Source organism: Schistocerca cancellata, unplaced genomic scaffold (genome assembly GCF_023864275.1).
Source record: "Schistocerca cancellata isolate TAMUIC-IGC-003103 unplaced genomic scaffold, iqSchCanc2.1 HiC_scaffold_643, whole genome shotgun sequence".
In the NCBI taxonomy this organism is placed as follows: Eukaryota; Metazoa; Arthropoda; class Insecta; order Orthoptera; family Acrididae; genus Schistocerca; species Schistocerca cancellata.
Window position 1 is genome coordinate 60,348 of NW_026046654.1, and position 19,819 is coordinate 80,166.

The 19,819-nt window shown below is 49.8% G+C and overlaps 20 non-coding genes across 20 annotated transcripts; 10 read left to right on the forward strand and 10 right to left on the reverse strand.

Moving 5' to 3' along the window:
* Positions 1 to 326: 326 nt before the first annotated feature.
* Trnal-uaa (transfer RNA leucine (anticodon UAA)) lies at positions 327 to 410 on the forward strand. The gene has a single exon. It is a non-coding gene; the product is annotated as a tRNA-Leu (tRNA).
* Positions 411 to 1,536: 1,126 nt separating this feature from the next.
* Positions 1,537 to 1,608, reverse strand: Trnag-ccc (transfer RNA glycine (anticodon CCC)). Its single transcript has one exon. It is a non-coding gene; the product is annotated as a tRNA-Gly (tRNA).
* Positions 1,609 to 2,281: 673 nt separating this feature from the next.
* Positions 2,282 to 2,365, forward strand: Trnal-uaa (transfer RNA leucine (anticodon UAA)). Its single transcript has one exon. It is a non-coding gene; the product is annotated as a tRNA-Leu (tRNA).
* Positions 2,366 to 3,491: 1,126 nt separating this feature from the next.
* Trnag-ccc (transfer RNA glycine (anticodon CCC)) lies at positions 3,492 to 3,563 on the reverse strand. Its single transcript has one exon. It is a non-coding gene; the product is annotated as a tRNA-Gly (tRNA).
* A 673-nt stretch (positions 3,564 to 4,236) lies between these two features.
* Trnal-uaa (transfer RNA leucine (anticodon UAA)) lies at positions 4,237 to 4,320 on the forward strand. The gene has a single exon. It is a non-coding gene; the product is annotated as a tRNA-Leu (tRNA).
* A 1,126-nt stretch (positions 4,321 to 5,446) lies between these two features.
* Positions 5,447 to 5,518, reverse strand: Trnag-ccc (transfer RNA glycine (anticodon CCC)). Its single transcript has one exon. It is a non-coding gene; the product is annotated as a tRNA-Gly (tRNA).
* Positions 5,519 to 6,191: 673 nt separating this feature from the next.
* On the forward strand, positions 6,192 to 6,275 carry Trnal-uaa (transfer RNA leucine (anticodon UAA)). Its single transcript has one exon. It is a non-coding gene; the product is annotated as a tRNA-Leu (tRNA).
* Positions 6,276 to 7,401: 1,126 nt separating this feature from the next.
* Trnag-ccc (transfer RNA glycine (anticodon CCC)) lies at positions 7,402 to 7,473 on the reverse strand. The gene has a single exon. It is a non-coding gene; the product is annotated as a tRNA-Gly (tRNA).
* A 673-nt stretch (positions 7,474 to 8,146) lies between these two features.
* Positions 8,147 to 8,230, forward strand: Trnal-uaa (transfer RNA leucine (anticodon UAA)). Its single transcript has one exon. It is a non-coding gene; the product is annotated as a tRNA-Leu (tRNA).
* A 1,126-nt stretch (positions 8,231 to 9,356) lies between these two features.
* Trnag-ccc (transfer RNA glycine (anticodon CCC)) lies at positions 9,357 to 9,428 on the reverse strand. The gene has a single exon. It is a non-coding gene; the product is annotated as a tRNA-Gly (tRNA).
* A 673-nt stretch (positions 9,429 to 10,101) lies between these two features.
* Positions 10,102 to 10,185, forward strand: Trnal-uaa (transfer RNA leucine (anticodon UAA)). The gene has a single exon. It is a non-coding gene; the product is annotated as a tRNA-Leu (tRNA).
* A 1,126-nt stretch (positions 10,186 to 11,311) lies between these two features.
* Positions 11,312 to 11,383, reverse strand: Trnag-ccc (transfer RNA glycine (anticodon CCC)). The gene has a single exon. It is a non-coding gene; the product is annotated as a tRNA-Gly (tRNA).
* A 655-nt stretch (positions 11,384 to 12,038) lies between these two features.
* On the forward strand, positions 12,039 to 12,122 carry Trnal-uaa (transfer RNA leucine (anticodon UAA)). Its single transcript has one exon. It is a non-coding gene; the product is annotated as a tRNA-Leu (tRNA).
* A 1,126-nt stretch (positions 12,123 to 13,248) lies between these two features.
* Positions 13,249 to 13,320, reverse strand: Trnag-ccc (transfer RNA glycine (anticodon CCC)). Its single transcript has one exon. It is a non-coding gene; the product is annotated as a tRNA-Gly (tRNA).
* A 673-nt stretch (positions 13,321 to 13,993) lies between these two features.
* Trnal-uaa (transfer RNA leucine (anticodon UAA)) lies at positions 13,994 to 14,077 on the forward strand. The gene has a single exon. It is a non-coding gene; the product is annotated as a tRNA-Leu (tRNA).
* A 1,126-nt stretch (positions 14,078 to 15,203) lies between these two features.
* On the reverse strand, positions 15,204 to 15,275 carry Trnag-ccc (transfer RNA glycine (anticodon CCC)). The gene has a single exon. It is a non-coding gene; the product is annotated as a tRNA-Gly (tRNA).
* A 673-nt stretch (positions 15,276 to 15,948) lies between these two features.
* On the forward strand, positions 15,949 to 16,032 carry Trnal-uaa (transfer RNA leucine (anticodon UAA)). Its single transcript has one exon. It is a non-coding gene; the product is annotated as a tRNA-Leu (tRNA).
* A 1,126-nt stretch (positions 16,033 to 17,158) lies between these two features.
* Trnag-ccc (transfer RNA glycine (anticodon CCC)) lies at positions 17,159 to 17,230 on the reverse strand. Its single transcript has one exon. It is a non-coding gene; the product is annotated as a tRNA-Gly (tRNA).
* A 655-nt stretch (positions 17,231 to 17,885) lies between these two features.
* Trnal-uaa (transfer RNA leucine (anticodon UAA)) lies at positions 17,886 to 17,969 on the forward strand. The gene has a single exon. It is a non-coding gene; the product is annotated as a tRNA-Leu (tRNA).
* Positions 17,970 to 19,095: 1,126 nt separating this feature from the next.
* On the reverse strand, positions 19,096 to 19,167 carry Trnag-ccc (transfer RNA glycine (anticodon CCC)). The gene has a single exon. It is a non-coding gene; the product is annotated as a tRNA-Gly (tRNA).
* Positions 19,168 to 19,819: the final 652 nt, after the last annotated feature.

Below are 19,819 nucleotides of genomic sequence, written 5' to 3' on the forward strand. Positions count from 1 at the left end.
GCTTCCCCTGAGGGCGAAATGCACAGCGTAGCCGTTGCTAGGGAACGGCCTTTTCTGTCGTTTTTTGTTTTCTCTGCGTCAATGTGAATATTGATAACTACAGTTCTGCTCAAGACAGATGGCGATGGAAAACAATGGTTTAAGGCACCATATTTAAGCAGTGGTTCCCGAAAGTGAGGGTGGGGTGCAACCTGACATCTGACAATTCGTTTTAAATACTCTAAAACCAACGTATTTCCTCCACACAAGAAAAAACACGCTAATTTCGCAGTCAGGCTCTGGTGATGTACCTAGAAACGACGGTAGTAGAGAGCGTACGCTCACACGTCAGATTGGCCGAGCGGTCTAAGGCGCCAGATTTAAGCTCTGGTTCCCGAAGGGGAGCGTGGGTTCGAACCCCACATCTGACAATGCATTTTAAATATTCCAAAACTACCAATTTCGTACATGCGGGAAAACAAGTAAATTACGCGGGAACAGGTTCTACAGATACTACTAGAGACGGCAGTGACTATGGTGCTTGCCTTGCAAGTCTGATTGTCTGGCGGTCAGAAAGAATGGAAAGCTGTTAGGAGAAATGGCTTTCAGCCACGAGGCCCGGATTCGATTCCCGGTAGCCGACCATACTTTTGGTTGCTGAGTCTTGGTTATTCTCACGGCATTTACGATTTCTTTGTGTTGTAATTTTTGGGGACCAAGCATCAGGCGAGCAAACGTGAACGAAAGCAGATATGTGTTTAAATGAGTGTCAGGGCAGTAATAAAGGTGGATGAGACGGTCGATCGGGTATTGGACTGCAGACGTGCCACATTGCGTAGCTCGATAGCTGAGTAAGTTAGAGCGTCGTGCTGTGAACACAAAGGCCGCGTATTTGACCGCACCAAGTGCCATTTCACTTTTCTCCCCTAAAAGACAATGCTTCCTCCAGCGTGACACTGCCAGGTAAATAACAAGCGATCTTCACAAGAAGTAAGATGTCTACACGTTGCGCGATACTGTCGCCAACGGCCATACCGCGGGTAGTGCAGCGGTTGTCGTCTGTTCACCGGCGTTAAGAATCGTTGGCCGTGGTTAGTACTTGGGTGCGTGCTCGGCTGGGAATTCGACGTGCTGTTGGCTCCTTTCATTTTGCATTTTTCCTTCGGTTTCGTTGTTGCTTAGCGATAATGATGCGGTCCCGCACGCTGACGCCACTCTTGCCTCTCGGTACACTAAGGGGCGAATCTGTGGCCACAATAAAATGAAAGGTTCTGTCGTGTGTTTGTCGTTTTTTGGTCTCTCCCAGTCGTTTCTCGCACCTGCCCTCTACATATATGCCCATTTCCAAGCGTCAGCTTTCGCGTCAGCCGAGCAAAGTCGAGACAAGTCGACACATGGAGACACACGATGCTGAGAAACGAAACCCGCAGACTAGCGCCCTGGCAGCACGGACTGAGACGAGGGGCGAGGGAAAACTATTCTTACCGCGACACTTCACAGTTTCGAAGATCGCGTTTCGTTACGTGGAATACCCGTAGAAGAAAAAAGTAGCTTTTGTGCGGTGGCCGGGAATCGAACCCGGATCAACTGCTTGGGAAGCAACCATGCTGACCGTTACACCACCACCGCGTTGCGCTGCGTTTCATTCACGCCGCGATGTGTCGGCTACCCTCCTGCCACCAGAGGCCGAAGGCGATGGCGCTGTAGGCGCTCAACGCCAGGGCGGAGGTGAGCACATCTGAAGGCAGTGCGTAGGTGCTGCTAGGGCGATGTAGCGTAGCTAGAAGCAGAACTGACAGCCGTTGAAAAACTGCCCTTTAATTTACAGCAGGGCGATAAAACAAATATCTAATGTGACGCACTTACTGATGATCCAGAGACGATTCAGCATATGTGTGCCAATCCAGAAGGAGAAAGCGCCTAGGTATCACAATATTAAGTTGGTTAGTTTGTTGCTCGACTGGAGCATATCATTAGCTTCCCCTGAGGGCGAAATGCACAGCGTAGCCGTTGCTAGGGAACGGCCTTTTCTGTCGTTTTTTGTTTTCTCTGCGTCAATGTGAATATTGATAACTACAGTTCTGCTCAAGACAGATGGCGATGGAAAACAATGGTTTAAGGCACCATATTTAAGCAGTGGTTCCCGAAAGTGAGGGTGGGGTGCAACCTGACATCTGACAATTCGTTTTAAATACTCTAAAACCAACGTATTTCCTCCACACAAGAAAAAACACGCTAATTTCGCAGTCAGGCTCTGGTGATGTACCTAGAAACGACGGTAGTAGAGAGCGTACGCTCACACGTCAGATTGGCCGAGCGGTCTAAGGCGCCAGATTTAAGCTCTGGTTCCCGAAGGGGAGCGTGGGTTCGAACCCCACATCTGACAATGCATTTTAAATATTCCAAAACTACCAATTTCGTACATGCGGGAAAACAAGTAAATTACGCGGGAACAGGTTCCACAGATACTACTAGAGACGGCAGTGACTATGGTGCTTGCCTTGCAAGTCTGATTGTCTGGCGGTCAGAAAGAATGGAAAGCTGTTAGGAGAAATGGCTTTCAGCCACGAGGCCCGGATTCGATTCCCGGTAGCCGACCATACTTTTGGTTGCTGAGTCTTGGTTATTCTCACGGCATTTACGATTTCTTTGTGTTGTAATTTTTGGGGACCAAGCATCAGGCGAGCAAACGTGAACGAAAGCAGATATGTGTTTAAATGAGTGTCAGGGCAGTAATAAAGGTGGATGAGACGGTCGATCGGGTATTGGACTGCAGACGTGCCACATTGCGTAGCTCGATAGCTGAGTAAGTTAGAGCGTCGTGCTGTGAACACAAAGGCCGCGTATTTGACCGCACCAAGTGCCATTTCACTTTTCTCCCCTAAAAGACAATGCTTCCTCCAGCGTGACACTGCCAGGTAAATAACAAGCGATCTTCACAAGAAGTAAGATGTCTACACGTTGCGCGATACTGTCGCCAACGGCCATACCGCGCGTAGTGCAGCGGTTGTCGTCTGTTCACCGGCGTTAAGAATCGTTGGCCGTGGTTAGTACTTGGATGCGTGCTCGGCTGGGAATTCGACGTGCTGTTGGCTCCTTTCATTTTGCATTTTTCCTTCGGTTTCGTTGTTGCTTAGCGATAATGATGCGGTCCCGCACGCTGACGCCACTCTTGCCTCTCGGTACACTAAGGGGCGAATCTGTGGCCACAATAAAATGAAAGGTTCTGTCGTGTGTTTGTCGTTTTTTGGTCTCTCCCAGTCGTTTCTCGCACCTGCCCTCTACATATATGCCCATTTCCAAGCGTCAGCTTTCGCGTCAGCCGAGCAAAGTCGAGACAAGTCGACACATGGAGACACACGATGCTGAGAAACGAAACCCGCAGACTAGCGCCCTGGCAGCACGGACTGAGACGAGGGGCGAGGGAAAACTATTCTTACCGCGACACTTCACAGTTTCGAAGATCGCGTTTCGTTACGTGGAATACCCGTAGAAGAAAAAAGTACCTTTTGTGCGGTGGCCTGGAATCGAACCCGGATCAACTGCTTGGGAAGCAACCATGATGACCGTTACACCACCACCGCGTTGCGCTGCGTTTCATTCACGCCGCGATGTGTCGGCTACCCTCCTGCCACCAGAGGCCGAAGGCGATGGCGCTGTAGGCGCTCAACGCCAGGGCGGAGGTGAGCACATCTGAAGGCAGTGCGTAGGTGCTGCTAGGGCGATGTAGCGTAGCTAGAAGCAGAACTGACAGCCGTTGAAAAACTGCCCTTTAATTTACAGCAGGGCGATAAAACAAATATCTAATGTGACGCACTTACTGATGATCCAGAGACGATTCAGCATATGTGTGCCAATCCAGAAGGAGAAAGCGCCTAGGTATCACAATATTAAGTTGGTTAGTTTGATGCTCGACTGGAGCATATCATTAGCTTCCCCTGAGGGCGAAATGCACAGCGTAGCCGTTGCTAGGGAACGGCCTTTTCTGTCGTTTTTTGTTTTCTCTGCGTCAATGTGAATATTGATAACTACAGTTCTGCTCAAGACAGATGGCGATGGAAAACAATGGTTTAAGGCACCATATTTAAGCAGTGGTTCCCGAAAGTGAGGGTGGGGTGCAACCTGACATCTGACAATTCGTTTTAAATACTCTAAAACCAACGTATTTCCTCCACACAAGAAAAAACACGCTAATTTCGCAGTCAGGCTCTGGTGATGTACCTAGAAACGACGGTAGTAGAGAGCGTACGCTCACACGTCAGATTGGCCGAGCGGTCTAAGGCGCCAGATTTAAGCTCTGGTTCCCGAAGGGGAGCGTGGGTTCGAACCCCACATCTGACAATGCATTTTAAATATTCCAAAACTACCAATTTCGTACATGCGGGAAAACAAGTAAATTACGCGGGAACAGGTTCTACAGATACTACTAGAGACGGCAGTGACTATGGTGCTTGCCTTGCAAGTCTGATTGTCTGGCGGTCAGAAAGAATGGAAAGCTGTTAGGAGAAATGGCTTTCAGCCACGAGGCCCGGATTCGATTCCCGGTAGCCGACCATACTTTTGGTTGCTGAGTCTTGGTTATTCTCACGGCATTTACGATTTCTTTGTGTTGTAATTTTTGGGGACCAAGCATCAGGCGAGCAAACGTGAACGAAAGCAGATATGTGTTTAAATGAGTGTCAGGGCAGTAATAAAGGTGGATGAGACGGTCGATCGGGTATTGGACTGCAGACGTGCCACATTGCGTAGCTCGATAGCTGAGTAAGTTAGAGCGTCGTGCTGTGAACACAAAGGCCGCGTATTTGACCGCACCAAGTGCCATTTCACTTTTCTCCCCTAAAAGACAATGCTTCCTCCAGCGTGACACTGCCAGGTAAATAACAAGCGATCTTCACAAGAAGTAAGATGTCTACACGTTGCGCGATACTGTCGCCAACGGCCATACCGCGGGTAGTGCAGCGGTTGTCGTCTGTTCACCGGCGTTAAGAATCGTTGGCCGTGGTTAGTACTTGGGTGCGTGCTCGGCTGGGAATTCGACGTGCTGTTGGCTCCTTTCATTTTGCATTTTTCCTTCGGTTTCGTTGTTGCTTAGCGATAATGATGCGGTCCCGCACGCTGACGCCACTCTTGCCTCTCGGTACACTAAGGGGCGAATCTGTGGCCACAATAAAATGAAAGGTTCTGTCGTGTGTTTGTCGTTTTTTGGTCTCTCCCAGTCGTTTCTCGCACCTGCCCTCTACATATATGCCCATTTCCAAGCGTCAGCTTTCGCGTCAGCCGAGCAAAGTCGAGACAAGTCGACACATGGAGACACACGATGCTGAGAAACGAAACCCGCAGACTAGCGCCCTGGCAGCACGGACTGAGACGAGGGGCGAGGGAAAACTATTCTTACCGCGACACTTCACAGTTTCGAAGATCGCGTTTCGTTACGTGGAATACCCGTAGAAGAAAAAAGTAGCTTTTGTGCGGTGGCCGGGAATCGAACCCGGATCAACTGCTTGGGAAGCAACCATGCTGACCGTTACACCACCACCGCGTTGCGCTGCGTTTCATTCACGCCGCGATGTGTCGGCTACCCTCCTGCCACCAGAGGCCGAAGGCGATGGCGCTGTAGGCGCTCAACGCCAGGGCGGAGGTGAGCACATCTGAAGGCAGTGCGTAGGTGCTGCTAGGGCGATGTAGCGTAGCTAGAAGCAGAACTGACAGCCGTTGAAAAACTGCCCTTTAATTTACAGCAGGGCGATAAAACAAATATCTAATGTGACGCACTTACTGATGATCCAGAGACGATTCAGCATATGTGTGCCAATCCAGAAGGAGAAAGCGCCTAGGTATCACAATATTAAGTTGGTTAGTTTGTTGCTCGACTGGAGCATATCATTAGCTTCCCCTGAGGGCGAAATGCACAGCGTAGCCGTTGCTAGGGAACGGCCTTTTCTGTCGTTTTTTGTTTTCTCTGCGTCAATGTGAATATTGATAACTACAGTTCTGCTCAAGACAGATGGCGATGGAAAACAATGGTTTAAGGCACCATATTTAAGCAGTGGTTCCCGAAAGTGAGGGTGGGGTGCAACCTGACATCTGACAATTCGTTTTAAATACTCTAAAACCAACGTATTTCCTCCACACAAGAAAAAACACGCTAATTTCGCAGTCAGGCTCTGGTGATGTACCTAGAAACGACGGTAGTAGAGAGCGTACGCTCACACGTCAGATTGGCCGAGCGGTCTAAGGCGCCAGATTTAAGCTCTGGTTCCCGAAGGGGAGCGTGGGTTCGAACCCCACATCTGACAATGCATTTTAAATATTCCAAAACTACCAATTTCGTACATGCGGGAAAACAAGTAAATTACGCGGGAACAGGTTCCACAGATACTACTAGAGACGGCAGTGACTATGGTGCTTGCCTTGCAAGTCTGATTGTCTGGCGGTCAGAAAGAATGGAAAGCTGTTAGGAGAAATGGCTTTCAGCCACGAGGCCCGGATTCGATTCCCGGTAGCCGACCATACTTTTGGTTGCTGAGTCTTGGTTATTCTCACGGCATTTACGATTTCTTTGTGTTGTAATTTTTGGGGACCAAGCATCAGGCGAGCAAACGTGAACGAAAGCAGATATGTGTTTAAATGAGTGTCAGGGCAGTAATAAAGGTGGATGAGACGGTCGATCGGGTATTGGACTGCAGACGTGCCACATTGCGTAGCTCGATAGCTGAGTAAGTTAGAGCGTCGTGCTGTGAACACAAAGGCCGCGTATTTGACCGCACCAAGTGCCATTTCACTTTTCTCCCCTAAAAGACAATGCTTCCTCCAGCGTGACACTGCCAGGTAAATAACAAGCGATCTTCACAAGAAGTAAGATGTCTACACGTTGCGCGATACTGTCGCCAACGGCCATACCGCGCGTAGTGCAGCGGTTGTCGTCTGTTCACCGGCGTTAAGAATCGTTGGCCGTGGTTAGTACTTGGATGCGTGCTCGGCTGGGAATTCGACGTGCTGTTGGCTCCTTTCATTTTGCATTTTTCCTTCGGTTTCGTTGTTGCTTAGCGATAATGATGCGGTCCCGCACGCTGACGCCACTCTTGCCTCTCGGTACACTAAGGGGCGAATCTGTGGCCACAATAAAATGAAAGGTTCTGTCGTGTGTTTGTCGTTTTTTGGTCTCTCCCAGTCGTTTCTCGCACCTGCCCTCTACATATATGCCCATTTCCAAGCGTCAGCTTTCGCGTCAGCCGAGCAAAGTCGAGACAAGTCGACACATGGAGACACACGATGCTGAGAAACGAAACCCGCAGACTAGCGCCCTGGCAGCACGGACTGAGACGAGGGGCGAGGGAAAACTATTCTTACCGCGACACTTCACAGTTTCGAAGATCGCGTTTCGTTACGTGGAATACCCGTAGAAGAAAAAAGTACCTTTTGTGCGGTGGCCTGGAATCGAACCCGGATCAACTGCTTGGGAAGCAACCATGATGACCGTTACACCACCACCGCGTTGCGCTGCGTTTCATTCACGCCGCGATGTGTCGGCTACCCTCCTGCCACCAGAGGCCGAAGGCGATGGCGCTGTAGGCGCTCAACGCCAGGGCGGAGGTGAGCACATCTGAAGGCAGTGCGTAGGTGCTGCTAGGGCGATGTAGCGTAGCTAGAAGCAGAACTGACAGCCGTTGAAAAACTGCCCTTTAATTTACAGCAGGGCGATAAAACAAATATCTAATGTGACGCACTTACTGATGATCCAGAGACGATTCAGCATATGTGTGCCAATCCAGAAGGAGAAAGCGCCTAGGTATCACAATATTAAGTTGGTTAGTTTGATGCTCGACTGGAGCATATCATTAGCTTCCCCTGAGGGCGAAATGCACAGCGTAGCCGTTGCTAGGGAACGGCCTTTTCTGTCGTTTTTTGTTTTCTCTGCGTCAATGTGAATATTGATAACTACAGTTCTGCTCAAGACAGATGGCGATGGAAAACAATGGTTTAAGGCACCATATTTAAGCAGTGGTTCCCGAAAGTGAGGGTGGGGTGCAACCTGACATCTGACAATTCGTTTTAAATACTCTAAAACCAACGTATTTCCTCCACACAAGAAAAAACACGCTAATTTCGCAGTCAGGCTCTGGTGATGTACCTAGAAACGACGGTAGTAGAGAGCGTACGCTCACACGTCAGATTGGCCGAGCGGTCTAAGGCGCCAGATTTAAGCTCTGGTTCCCGAAGGGGAGCGTGGGTTCGAACCCCACATCTGACAATGCATTTTAAATATTCCAAAACTACCAATTTCGTACATGCGGGAAAACAAGTAAATTACGCGGGAACAGGTTCCACAGATACTACTAGAGACGGCAGTGACTATGGTGCTTGCCTTGCAAGTCTGATTGTCTGGCGGTCAGAAAGAATGGAAAGCTGTTAGGAGAAATGGCTTTCAGCCACGAGGCCCGGATTCGATTCCCGGTAGCCGACCATACTTTTGGTTGCTGAGTCTTGGTTATTCTCACGGCATTTACGATTTCTTTGTGTTGTAATTTTTGGGGACCAAGCATCAGGCGAGCAAACGTGAACGAAAGCAGATATGTGTTTAAATGAGTGTCAGGGCAGTAATAAAGGTGGATGAGACGGTCGATCGGGTATTGGACTGCAGACGTGCCACATTGCGTAGCTCGATAGCTGAGTAAGTTAGAGCGTCGTGCTGTGAACACAAAGGCCGCGTATTTGACCGCACCAAGTGCCATTTCACTTTTCTCCCCTAAAAGACAATGCTTCCTCCAGCGTGACACTGCCAGGTAAATAACAAGCGATCTTCACAAGAAGTAAGATGTCTACACGTTGCGCGATACTGTCGCCAACGGCCATACCGCGGGTAGTGCAGCGGTTGTCGTCTGTTCACCGGCGTTAAGAATCGTTGGCCGTGGTTAGTACTTGGGTGCGTGCTCGGCTGGGAATTCGACGTGCTGTTGGCTCCTTTCATTTTGCATTTTTCCTTCGGTTTCGTTGTTGCTTAGCGATAATGATGCGGTCCCGCACGCTGACGCCACTCTTGCCTCTCGGTACACTAAGGGGCGAATCTGTGGCCACAATAAAATGAAAGGTTCTGTCGTGTGTTTGTCGTTTTTTGGTCTCTCCCAGTCGTTTCTCGCACCTGCCCTCTACATATATGCCCATTTCCAAGCGTCAGCTTTCGCGTCAGCCGAGCAAAGTCGAGACAAGTCGACACATGGAGACACACGATGCTGAGAAACGAAACCCGCAGACTAGCGCCCTGGCAGCACGGACTGAGACGAGGGGCGAGGGAAAACTATTCTTACCGCGACACTTCACAGTTTCGAAGATCGCGTTTCGTTACGTGGAATACCCGTAGAAGAAAAAAGTAGCTTTTGTGCGGTGGCCGGGAATCGAACCCGGATCAACTGCTTGGGAAGCAACCATGCTGACCGTTACACCACCACCGCGTTGCGCTGCGTTTCATTCACGCCGCGATGTGTCGGCTACCCTCCTGCCACCAGAGGCCGAAGGCGATGGCGCTGTAGGCGCTCAACGCCAGGGCGGAGGTGAGCACATCTGAAGGCAGTGCGTAGGTGCTGCTAGGGCGATGTAGCGTAGCTAGAAGCAGAACTGACAGCCGTTGAAAAACTGCCCTTTAATTTACAGCAGGGCGATAAAACAAATATCTAATGTGACGCACTTACTGATGATCCAGAGACGATTCAGCATATGTGTGCCAATCCAGAAGGAGAAAGCGCCTAGGTATCACAATATTAAGTTGGTTAGTTTGTTGCTCGACTGGAGCATATCATTAGCTTCCCCTGAGGGCGAAATGCACAGCGTAGCCGTTGCTAGGGAACGGCCTTTTCTGTCGTTTTTTGTTTTCTCTGCGTCAATGTGAATATTGATAACTACAGTTCTGCTCAAGACAGATGGCGATGGAAAACAATGGTTTAAGGCACCATATTTAAGCAGTGGTTCCCGAAAGTGAGGGTGGGGTGCAACCTGACATCTGACAATTCGTTTTAAATACTCTAAAACCAACGTATTTCCTCCACACAAGAAAAAACACGCTAATTTCGCAGTCAGGCTCTGGTGATGTACCTAGAAACGACGGTAGTAGAGAGCGTACGCTCACACGTCAGATTGGCCGAGCGGTCTAAGGCGCCAGATTTAAGCTCTGGTTCCCGAAGGGGAGCGTGGGTTCGAACCCCACATCTGACAATGCATTTTAAATATTCCAAAACTACCAATTTCGTACATGCGGGAAAACAAGTAAATTACGCGGGAACAGGTTCCACAGATACTACTAGAGATGGCAGTGACTATGGTGCTTGCCTTGCAAGTCTGATTGTCTGGCGGTCAGAAAGAATGGAAAGCTGTTAGGAGAAATGGCTTTCAGCCACGAGGCCCGGATTCGATTCCCGGTAGCCGACCATACTTTTGGTTGCTGAGTCTTGGTTATTCTCACGGCATTTACGATTTCTTTGTGTTGTAATTTTTGGGGACCAAGCATCAGGCGAGCAAACGTGAACGAAAGCAGATATGTGTTTAAATGAGTGTCAGGGCAGTAATAAAGGTGGATGAGACGGTCGATCGGGTATTGGACTGCAGACGTGCCACATTGCGTAGCTCGATAGCTGAGTAAGTTAGAGCGTCGTGCTGTGAACACAAAGGCCGCGTATTTGACCGCACCAAGTGCCATTTCACTTTTCTCCCCTAAAAGACAATGCTTCCTCCAGCGTGACACTGCCAGGTAAATAACAAGCGATCTTCACAAGAAGTAAGATGTCTACACGTTGCGCGATACTGTCGCCAACGGCCATACCGCGCGTAGTGCAGCGGTTGTCGTCTGTTCACCGGCGTTAAGAATCGTTGGCCGTGGTTAGTACTTGGGTGCGTGCTCGGCTGGGAATTCGACGTGCTGTTGGCTCCTTTCATTTTGCATTTTTCCTTCGGTTTCGTTGTTGCTTAGCGATAATGATGCGGTCCCGCACGCTGACGCCACTCTTGCCTCTCGGTACACTAAGGGGCGAACCTGTGGCCATAATAAAATGAAAGGTTCTGTCGTGTGTTTGTCGTTTTTTGGTCTCTCCCAGTCGTTTCTCGCGCCTGCCCTCTACATATATGCCCATTTCCAAGCGTCAGCTTTCGCGTCAGCCGAGCAAAGTCGAGGCAAGTCGACACATGGAGACACACGATGCTGAGAAACGAAACCCGCAGACTAGCGCCCTGGCAGCACGGACTGAGACGAGGGGCGAGGGAAAACTATTCTTACCGCGACACTTCACAGTTTCGAAGATCGCGTTTCGTTACGTGGAATACCCGTAGAAGAAAAAAGTACCTTTTGTGCGGTGGCGGGGAATCGAACCCGGATCAACTGCTTGGGAAGCAACCATGCTGACCGTTACACCACCACCGCGTTGCGCTGCGTTTCATTCACGCCGCGATGTGTCGGCTACCCTCCTGCCACCAGAGGCCGAAGGCGATGGCGCTGTAGGCGCTCAACGCCAGGGCGGAGGTGAGCACATCTGAAGGCAGTGCGTAGGTGCTGCTAGGGCGATGTAGCGTAGCTAGAAGCAGAACTGACAGCCGTTGAAAAACTGCCCTTTAATTTACAGCAGGGCGATAAAACAAATATCTAATGTGACGCACTTACTGATGATCCAGAGACGATTCAGCATATGTGTGCCAATCCAGAAGGAGAAAGCGCCTAGGTATCACAATATTAAGTTGGTTAGTTTGATGCTCGACTGGAGCATATCATTAGCTTCCCCTGAGGGCGAAATGCACAGCGTAGCCGTTGCTAGGGAACGGCCTTTTCTGTCGTCAATGTGAATATTGATAACTACAGTTCTGCTCAAGACAGATGGCGATGGAAAACAATGGTTTAAGGCACCATATTTAAGCAGTGGTTCCCGAAAGTGAGGGTGGGGTGCAACCTGACATCTGACAATTCGTTTTAAATACTCTAAAACCAACGTATTTCCTCCACACAAGAAAAAACACGCTAATTTCGCAGTCAGGCTCTGGTGATGTACCTAGAAACGACGGTAGTAGAGAGCGTACGCTCACACGTCAGATTGGCCGAGCGGTCTAAGGCGCCAGATTTAAGCTCTGGTTCCCGAAGGGGAGCGTGGGTTCGAACCCCACATCTGACAATGCATTTTAAATATTCCAAAACTACCAATTTCGTACATGCGGGAAAACAAGTAAATTACGCGGGAACAGGTTCCACAGATACTACTAGAGACGGCAGTGACTATGGTGCTTGCCTTGCAAGTCTGATTGTCTGACGGTCAGAAAGAATGGAAAGCTGTTAGGAGAAATGGCTTTCAGCCACGAGGCCCGGATTCGATTCCCGGTAGCCGACCATACTTTTGGTTGCTGAGTCTTGGTTATTCTCACGGCATTTACGATTTCTTTGTGTTGTAATTTTTGGGGACCAAGCATCAGGCGAGCAAACGTGAACGATAGCAGATATGTGTTTAAATGAGTGTCAGGGCAGTAATAAAGGTGGATGAGACGGTCGATCGGGTATTGGACTGCAGACGTGCCACATTGCGTAGCTCGATAGCTGAGTAAGTTAGAGCGTCGTGCTGTGAACACAAAGGCCGCGTATTTGACCGCACCAAGTGCCATTTCACTTTTCTCCCCTAAAAGACAATGCTTCCTCCAGCGTGACACTGCCAGGTAAATAACAAGCGATCTTCACAAGAAGTAAGATGTCTACACGTTGCGCGATACTGTCGCCAACGGCCATACCGCGCGTAGTGCAGCGGTTGTCGTCTGTTCACCGGCGTTAAGAATCGTTGGCCGTGGTTAGTACTTGGGTGCGTGCTCGGCTGGGAATTCGACGTGCTGTTGGCTCCTTTCATTTTGCATTTTTCCTTCGGTTTCGTTGTTGCTTAGCGATAATGATGCGGTCCCGCACGCTGACGCCACTCTTGCCTCTCGGTACACTAAGGGGCGAACCTGTGGCCACAATAAAATGAAAGGTTCTGTCGTGTGTTTGTCGTTTTTTGGTCTCTCCCAGTCGTTTCTCGCGCCTGCCCTCTACATATATGCCCATTTCCAAGCGTCAGCATTCGCGTCAGCCGAGCACAGTCGAGACAAGTCGACACATGGAGACACACGATGCTGAGAAACGAAACCCGCAGACTAGCGCCCTGGCAGCACGGACTGAGACGAGGGGCGAGGGAAAACTATTCTTACCGCGACACTTCACAGTTTCGAAGATCGCGTTTCGTTACGTGGAATACCCGTAGAAGAAAAAAGTACCTTTTGTGCGGTGGCCTGGAATCGAACCCGGATCAACTGCTTGGGAAGCAACCATGATGACCGTTACACCACCACCGCGTTGCGCTGCGTTTCATTCACGCCGCGATGTGTCGGCTACCCTCCTGCCACCAGAGGCCGAAGGCGATGGCGCTGTAGGCGCTCAACGCCAGGGCGGAGGTGAGCACATCTGAAGGCAGTGCGTAGGTGCTGCTAGGGCGATGTAGCGTAGCTAGAAGCAGAACTGACAGCCGTTGAAAAACTGCCCTTTAATTTACAGCAGGGCGATAAAACAAATATCTAATGTGACGCACTTACTGATGATCCAGAGACGATTCAGCATATGTGTGCCAATCCAGAAGGAGAAAGCGCCTAGGTATCACAATATTAAGTTGGTTAGTTTGATGCTCGACTGGAGCATATCATTAGCTTCCCCTGAGGGCGAAATGCACAGCGTAGCCGTTGCTAGGGAACGGCCTTTTCTGTCGTTTTTTGTTTTCTCTGCGTCAATGTGAATATTGATAACTACAGTTCTGCTCAAGACAGATGGCGATGGAAAACAATGGTTTAAGGCACCATATTTAAGCAGTGGTTCCCGAAAGTGAGGGTGGGGTGCAACCTGACATCTGACAATTCGTTTTAAATACTCTAAAACCAACGTATTTCCTCCACACAAGAAAAAACACGCTAATTTCGCAGTCAGGCTCTGGTGATGTACCTAGAAACGACGGTAGTAGAGAGCGTACGCTCACACGTCAGATTGGCCGAGCGGTCTAAGGCGCCAGATTTAAGCTCTGGTTCCCGAAGGGGAGCGTGGGTTCGAACCCCACATCTGACAATGCATTTTAAATATTCCAAAACTACCAATTTCGTACATGCGGGAAAACAAGTAAATTACGCGGGAACAGGTTCTACAGATACTACTAGAGACGGCAGTGACTATGGTGCTTGCCTTGCAAGTCTGATTGTCTGGCGGTCAGAAAGAATGGAAAGCTGTTAGGAGAAATGGCTTTCAGCCACGAGGCCCGGATTCGATTCCCGGTAGCCGACCATACTTTTGGTTGCTGAGTCTTGGTTATTCTCACGGCATTTACGATTTCTTTGTGTTGTAATTTTTGGGGACCAAGCATCAGGCGAGCAAACGTGAACGAAAGCAGATATGTGTTTAAATGAGTGTCAGGGCAGTAATAAAGGTGGATGAGACGGTCGATCGGGTATTGGACTGCAGACGTGCCACATTGCGTAGCTCGATAGCTGAGTAAGTTAGAGCGTCGTGCTGTGAACACAAAGGCCGCGTATTTGACCGCACCAAGTGCCATTTCACTTTTCTCCCCTAAAAGACAATGCTTCCTCCAGCGTGACACTGCCAGGTAAATAACAAGCGATCTTCACAAGAAGTAAGATGTCTACACGTTGCGCGATACTGTCGCCAACGGCCATACCGCGGGTAGTGCAGCGGTTGTCGTCTGTTCACCGGCGTTAAGAATCGTTGGCCGTGGTTAGTACTTGGGTGCGTGCTCGGCTGGGAATTCGACGTGCTGTTGGCTCCTTTCATTTTGCATTTTTCCTTCGGTTTCGTTGTTGCTTAGCGATAATGATGCGGTCCCGCACGCTGACGCCACTCTTGCCTCTCGGTACACTAAGGGGCGAATCTGTGGCCACAATAAAATGAAAGGTTCTGTCGTGTGTTTGTCGTTTTTTGGTCTCTCCCAGTCGTTTCTCGCACCTGCCCTCTACATATATGCCCATTTCCAAGCGTCAGCTTTCGCGTCAGCCGAGCAAAGTCGAGACAAGTCGACACATGGAGACACACGATGCTGAGAAACGAAACCCGCAGACTAGCGCCCTGGCAGCACGGACTGAGACGAGGGGCGAGGGAAAACTATTCTTACCGCGACACTTCACAGTTTCGAAGATCGCGTTTCGTTACGTGGAATACCCGTAGAAGAAAAAAGTAGCTTTTGTGCGGTGGCCGGGAATCGAACCCGGATCAACTGCTTGGGAAGCAACCATGCTGACCGTTACACCACCACCGCGTTGCGCTGCGTTTCATTCACGCCGCGATGTGTCGGCTACCCTCCTGCCACCAGAGGCCGAAGGCGATGGCGCTGTAGGCGCTCAACGCCAGGGCGGAGGTGAGCACATCTGAAGGCAGTGCGTAGGTGCTGCTAGGGCGATGTAGCGTAGCTAGAAGCAGAACTGACAGCCGTTGAAAAACTGCCCTTTAATTTACAGCAGGGCGATAAAACAAATATCTAATGTGACGCACTTACTGATGATCCAGAGACGATTCAGCATATGTGTGCCAATCCAGAAGGAGAAAGCGCCTAGGTATCACAATATTAAGTTGGTTAGTTTGTTGCTCGACTGGAGCATATCATTAGCTTCCCCTGAGGGCGAAATGCACAGCGTAGCCGTTGCTAGGGAACGGCCTTTTCTGTCGTTTTTTGTTTTCTCTGCGTCAATGTGAATATTGATAACTACAGTTCTGCTCAAGACAGATGGCGATGGAAAACAATGGTTTAAGGCACCATATTTAAGCAGTGGTTCCCGAAAGTGAGGGTGGGGTGCAACCTGACATCTGACAATTCGTTTTAAATACTCTAAAACCAACGTATTTCCTCCACACAAGAAAAAACACGCTAATTTCGCAGTCAGGCTCTGGTGATGTACCTAGAAACGACGGTAGTAGAGAGCGTACGCTCACACGTCAGATTGGCCGAGCGGTCTAAGGCGCCAGATTTAAGCTCTGGTTCCCGAAGGGGAGCGTGGGTTCGAACCCCACATCTGACAATGCATTTTAAATATTCCAAAACTACCAATTTCGTACATGCGGGAAAACAAGTAAATTACGCGGGAACAGGTTCCACAGATACTACTAGAGACGGCAGTGACTATGGTGCTTGCCTTGCAAGTCTGATTGTCTGGCGGTCAGAAAGAATGGAAAGCTGTTAGGAGAAATGGCTTTCAGCCACGAGGCCCGGATTCGATTCCCGGTAGCCGACCATACTTTTGGTTGCTGAGTCTTGGTTATTCTCACGGCATTTACGATTTCTTTGTGTTGTAATTTTTGGGGACCAAGCATCAGGCGAGCAAACGTGAACGAAAGCAGATATGTGTTTAAATGAGTGTCAGGGCAGTAATAAAGGTGGATGAGACGGTCGATCGGGTATTGGACTGCAGACGTGCCACATTGCGTAGCTCGATAGCTGAGTAAGTTAGAGCGTCGTGCTGTGAACACAAAGGCCGCGTATTTGACCGCACCAAGTGCCATTTCACTTTTCTCCCCTAAAAGACAATGCTTCCTCCAGCGTGACACTGCCAGGTAAATAACAAGCGATCTTCACAAGAAGTAAGATGTCTACACGTTGCGCGATACTGTCGCCAACGGCCATACCGCGCGTAGTGCAGCGGTTGTCGTCTGTTCACCGGCGTTAAGAATCGTTGGCCGTGGTTAGTACTTGGGTGCGTGCTCGGCTGGGAATTCGACGTGCTGTTGGCTCCTTTCATTTTGCATTTTTCCTTCGGTTTCGTTGTTGCTTAGCGATAATGATGCGGTCCCGCACGCTGACGCCACTCTTGCCTCTCGGTACACTAAGGGGCGAACCTGTGGCCACAATAAAATGAAAGGTTCTGTCGTGTGTTTGTCGTTTTTTGGTCTCTCCCAGTCGTTTCTCGCGCCTGCCCTCTACATATATGCCCATTTCCAAGCGTCAGCTTTCGTGTCAGCCGAGCAAAGTCGAGGCAAGTCGACACATGGAGACACACGATGCTGAGAAACGAAACCCGCAGACTAGCGCCCTGGCAGCACGGACTGAGACGAGGGGCGAGGGAAAACTATTCTTACCGCGACACTTCACAGTTTCGAAGATCGCGTTTCGTTACGTGGAATACCCGTAGAAGAAAAAAGTACCTTTTGTGCGGTGGCGGGGAATCGAACCCGGATCAACTGCTTGGGAAGCAACCATGCTGACCGTTACACCACCACCGCGTTGCGCTGCGTTTCATTCACGCCGCGATGTGTCGGCTACCCTCCTGCCACCAGAGGCCGAAGGCGATGGCGCTGTAGGCGCTCAACGCCAGGGCGGAGGTGAGCACATCTGAAGGCAGTGCGTAGGTGCTGCTAGGGCGATGTAGCGTAGCTAGAAGCAGAACTGACAGCCGTTGAAAAACTGCCCTTTAATTTACAGCAGGGCGATAAAACAAATATCTAATGTGACGCACTTACTGATGATCCAGAGACGATTCAGCATATGTGTGCCAATCCAGAAGGAGAAAGCGCCTAGGTATCACAATATTAAGTTGGTTAGTTTGATGCTCGACTGGAGCATATCATTAGCTTCCCCTGAGGGCGAAATGCACAGCGTAGCTGTTGCTAGGGAACGGCCTTTTCTGTCGTCAATGTGAATATTGATAACTACAGTTCTGCTCAAGACAGATGGCGATGGAAAACAATGGTTTAAGGCACCATATTTAAGCAGTGGTTCCCGAAAGTGAGGGTGGGGTGCAACCTGACATCTGACAATTCGTTTTAAATACTCTAAAACCAACGTATTTCCTCCACACAAGAAAAAACACGCTAATTTCGCAGTCAGGCTCTGGTGATGTACCTAGAAACGACGGTAGTAGAGAGCGTACGCTCACACGTCAGATTGGCCGAGCGGTCTAAGGCGCCAGATTTAAGCTCTGGTTCCCGAAGGGGAGCGTGGGTTCGAACCCCACATCTGACAATGCATTTTAAATATTCCAAAACTACCAATTTCGTACATGCGGGAAAACAAGTAAATTACGCGGGAACAGGTTCCACAGATACTACTAGAGACGGCAGTGACTATGGTGCTTGCCTTGCAAGTCTGATTGTCTGGCGGTCAGAAAGAATGGAAAGCTGTTAGGAGAAATGGCTTTCAGCCACGAGGCCCGGATTCGATTCCCGGTAGCCGACCATACTTTTGGTTGCTGAGTCTTGGTTATTCTCACGGCATTTACGATTTCTTTGTGTTGTAATTTTTGGGGACCAAGCATCAGGCGAGCAAACGTGAACGAAAGCAGATATGTGTTTAAATGAGTGTCAGGGCAGTAATAAAGGTGGATGAGACGGTCGATCGGGTATTGGACTGCAGACGTGCCACATTGCGTAGCTCGATAGCTGAGTAAGTTAGAGCGTCGTGCTGTGAACACAAAGGCCGCGTATTTGACCGCACCAAGTGCCATTTCACTTTTCTCCCCTAAAAGACAATGCTTCCTCCAGCGTGACACTGCCAGGTAAATAACAAGCGATCTTCACAAGAAGTAAGATGTCTACACGTTGCGCGATACTGTCGCCAACGGCCATACCGCGCGTAGTGCAGCGGTTGTCGTCTGTTCACCGGCGTTAAGAATCGTTGGCCGTGGTTAGTACTTGGGTGCGTGCTCGGCTGGGAATTCGACGTGCTGTTGGCTCCTTTCATTTTGCATTTTTCCTTCGGTTTCGTTGTTGCTTAGCGATAATGATGCGGTCCCGCACGCTGACGCCACTCTTGCCTCTCGGTACACTAAGGGGCGAACCTGTGGCCACAATAAAATGAAAGGTTCTGTCGTGTGTTTGTCGTTTTTTGGTCTCTCCCAGTCGTTTCTCGCGCCTGCCCTCTACATATATGCCCATTTCCAAGCGTCAGCTTTCGCGTCAGCCGAGCAAAGTCGAGGCAAGTCGACACATGGAGACACACGATGCTGAGAAACGAAACCCGCAGACTAGCGCCCTGGCAGCACGGACTGAGACGAGGGGCGAGGGAAAACTATTCTTACCGCGACACTTCACAGTTTCGAAGATCGCGTTTCGTTACGTGGAATACCCGTAGAAGAAAAAAGTACCTTTTGTGCGGTGGCGGGGAATCGAACCCGGATCAACTGCTTGGGAAGCAACCATGCTGACCGTTACACCACCACCGCGTTGCGCTGCGTTTCATTCACGCCGCGATGTGTCGGCTACCCTCCTGCCACCAGAGGCCGAAGGCGATGGCGCTGTAGGCGCTCAACGCCAGGGCGGAGGTGAGCACATCTGAAGGCAGTGCGTAGGTGCTGCTAGGGCGATGTAGCGTAGCTAGAAGCAGAACTGACAGCCGTTGAAAAACTGCCCTTTAATTTACAGCAGGGCGATAAAACAAATATCTAATGTGACGCACTTACTGATGATCCAGAGACGATTCAGCATATGTGTGCCAATCCAGAAGGAGAAAGCGCCTAGGTATCACAATATTAAGTTGGTTAGTTTGATGCTCGACTGGAGCATATCATTAGCTTCCCCTGAGGGCGAAATGCACAGCGTAGCTGTTGCTAGGGAACGGCCTTTTCTGTCGTCAATGTGAATATTGATAACTACAGTTCTGCTCAAGACAGATGGCGATGGAAAACAATGGTTTAAGGCACCATATTTAAGCAGTGGTTCCCGAAAGTGAGGGTGGGGTGCAACCTGACATCTGACAATTCGTTTTAAATACTCTAAAACCAACGTATTTCCTCCACACAAGAAAAAACACGCTAATTTCGCAGTCAGGCTCTGGTGATGTACCTAGAAACGACGGTAGTAGAGAGCGTACGCTCA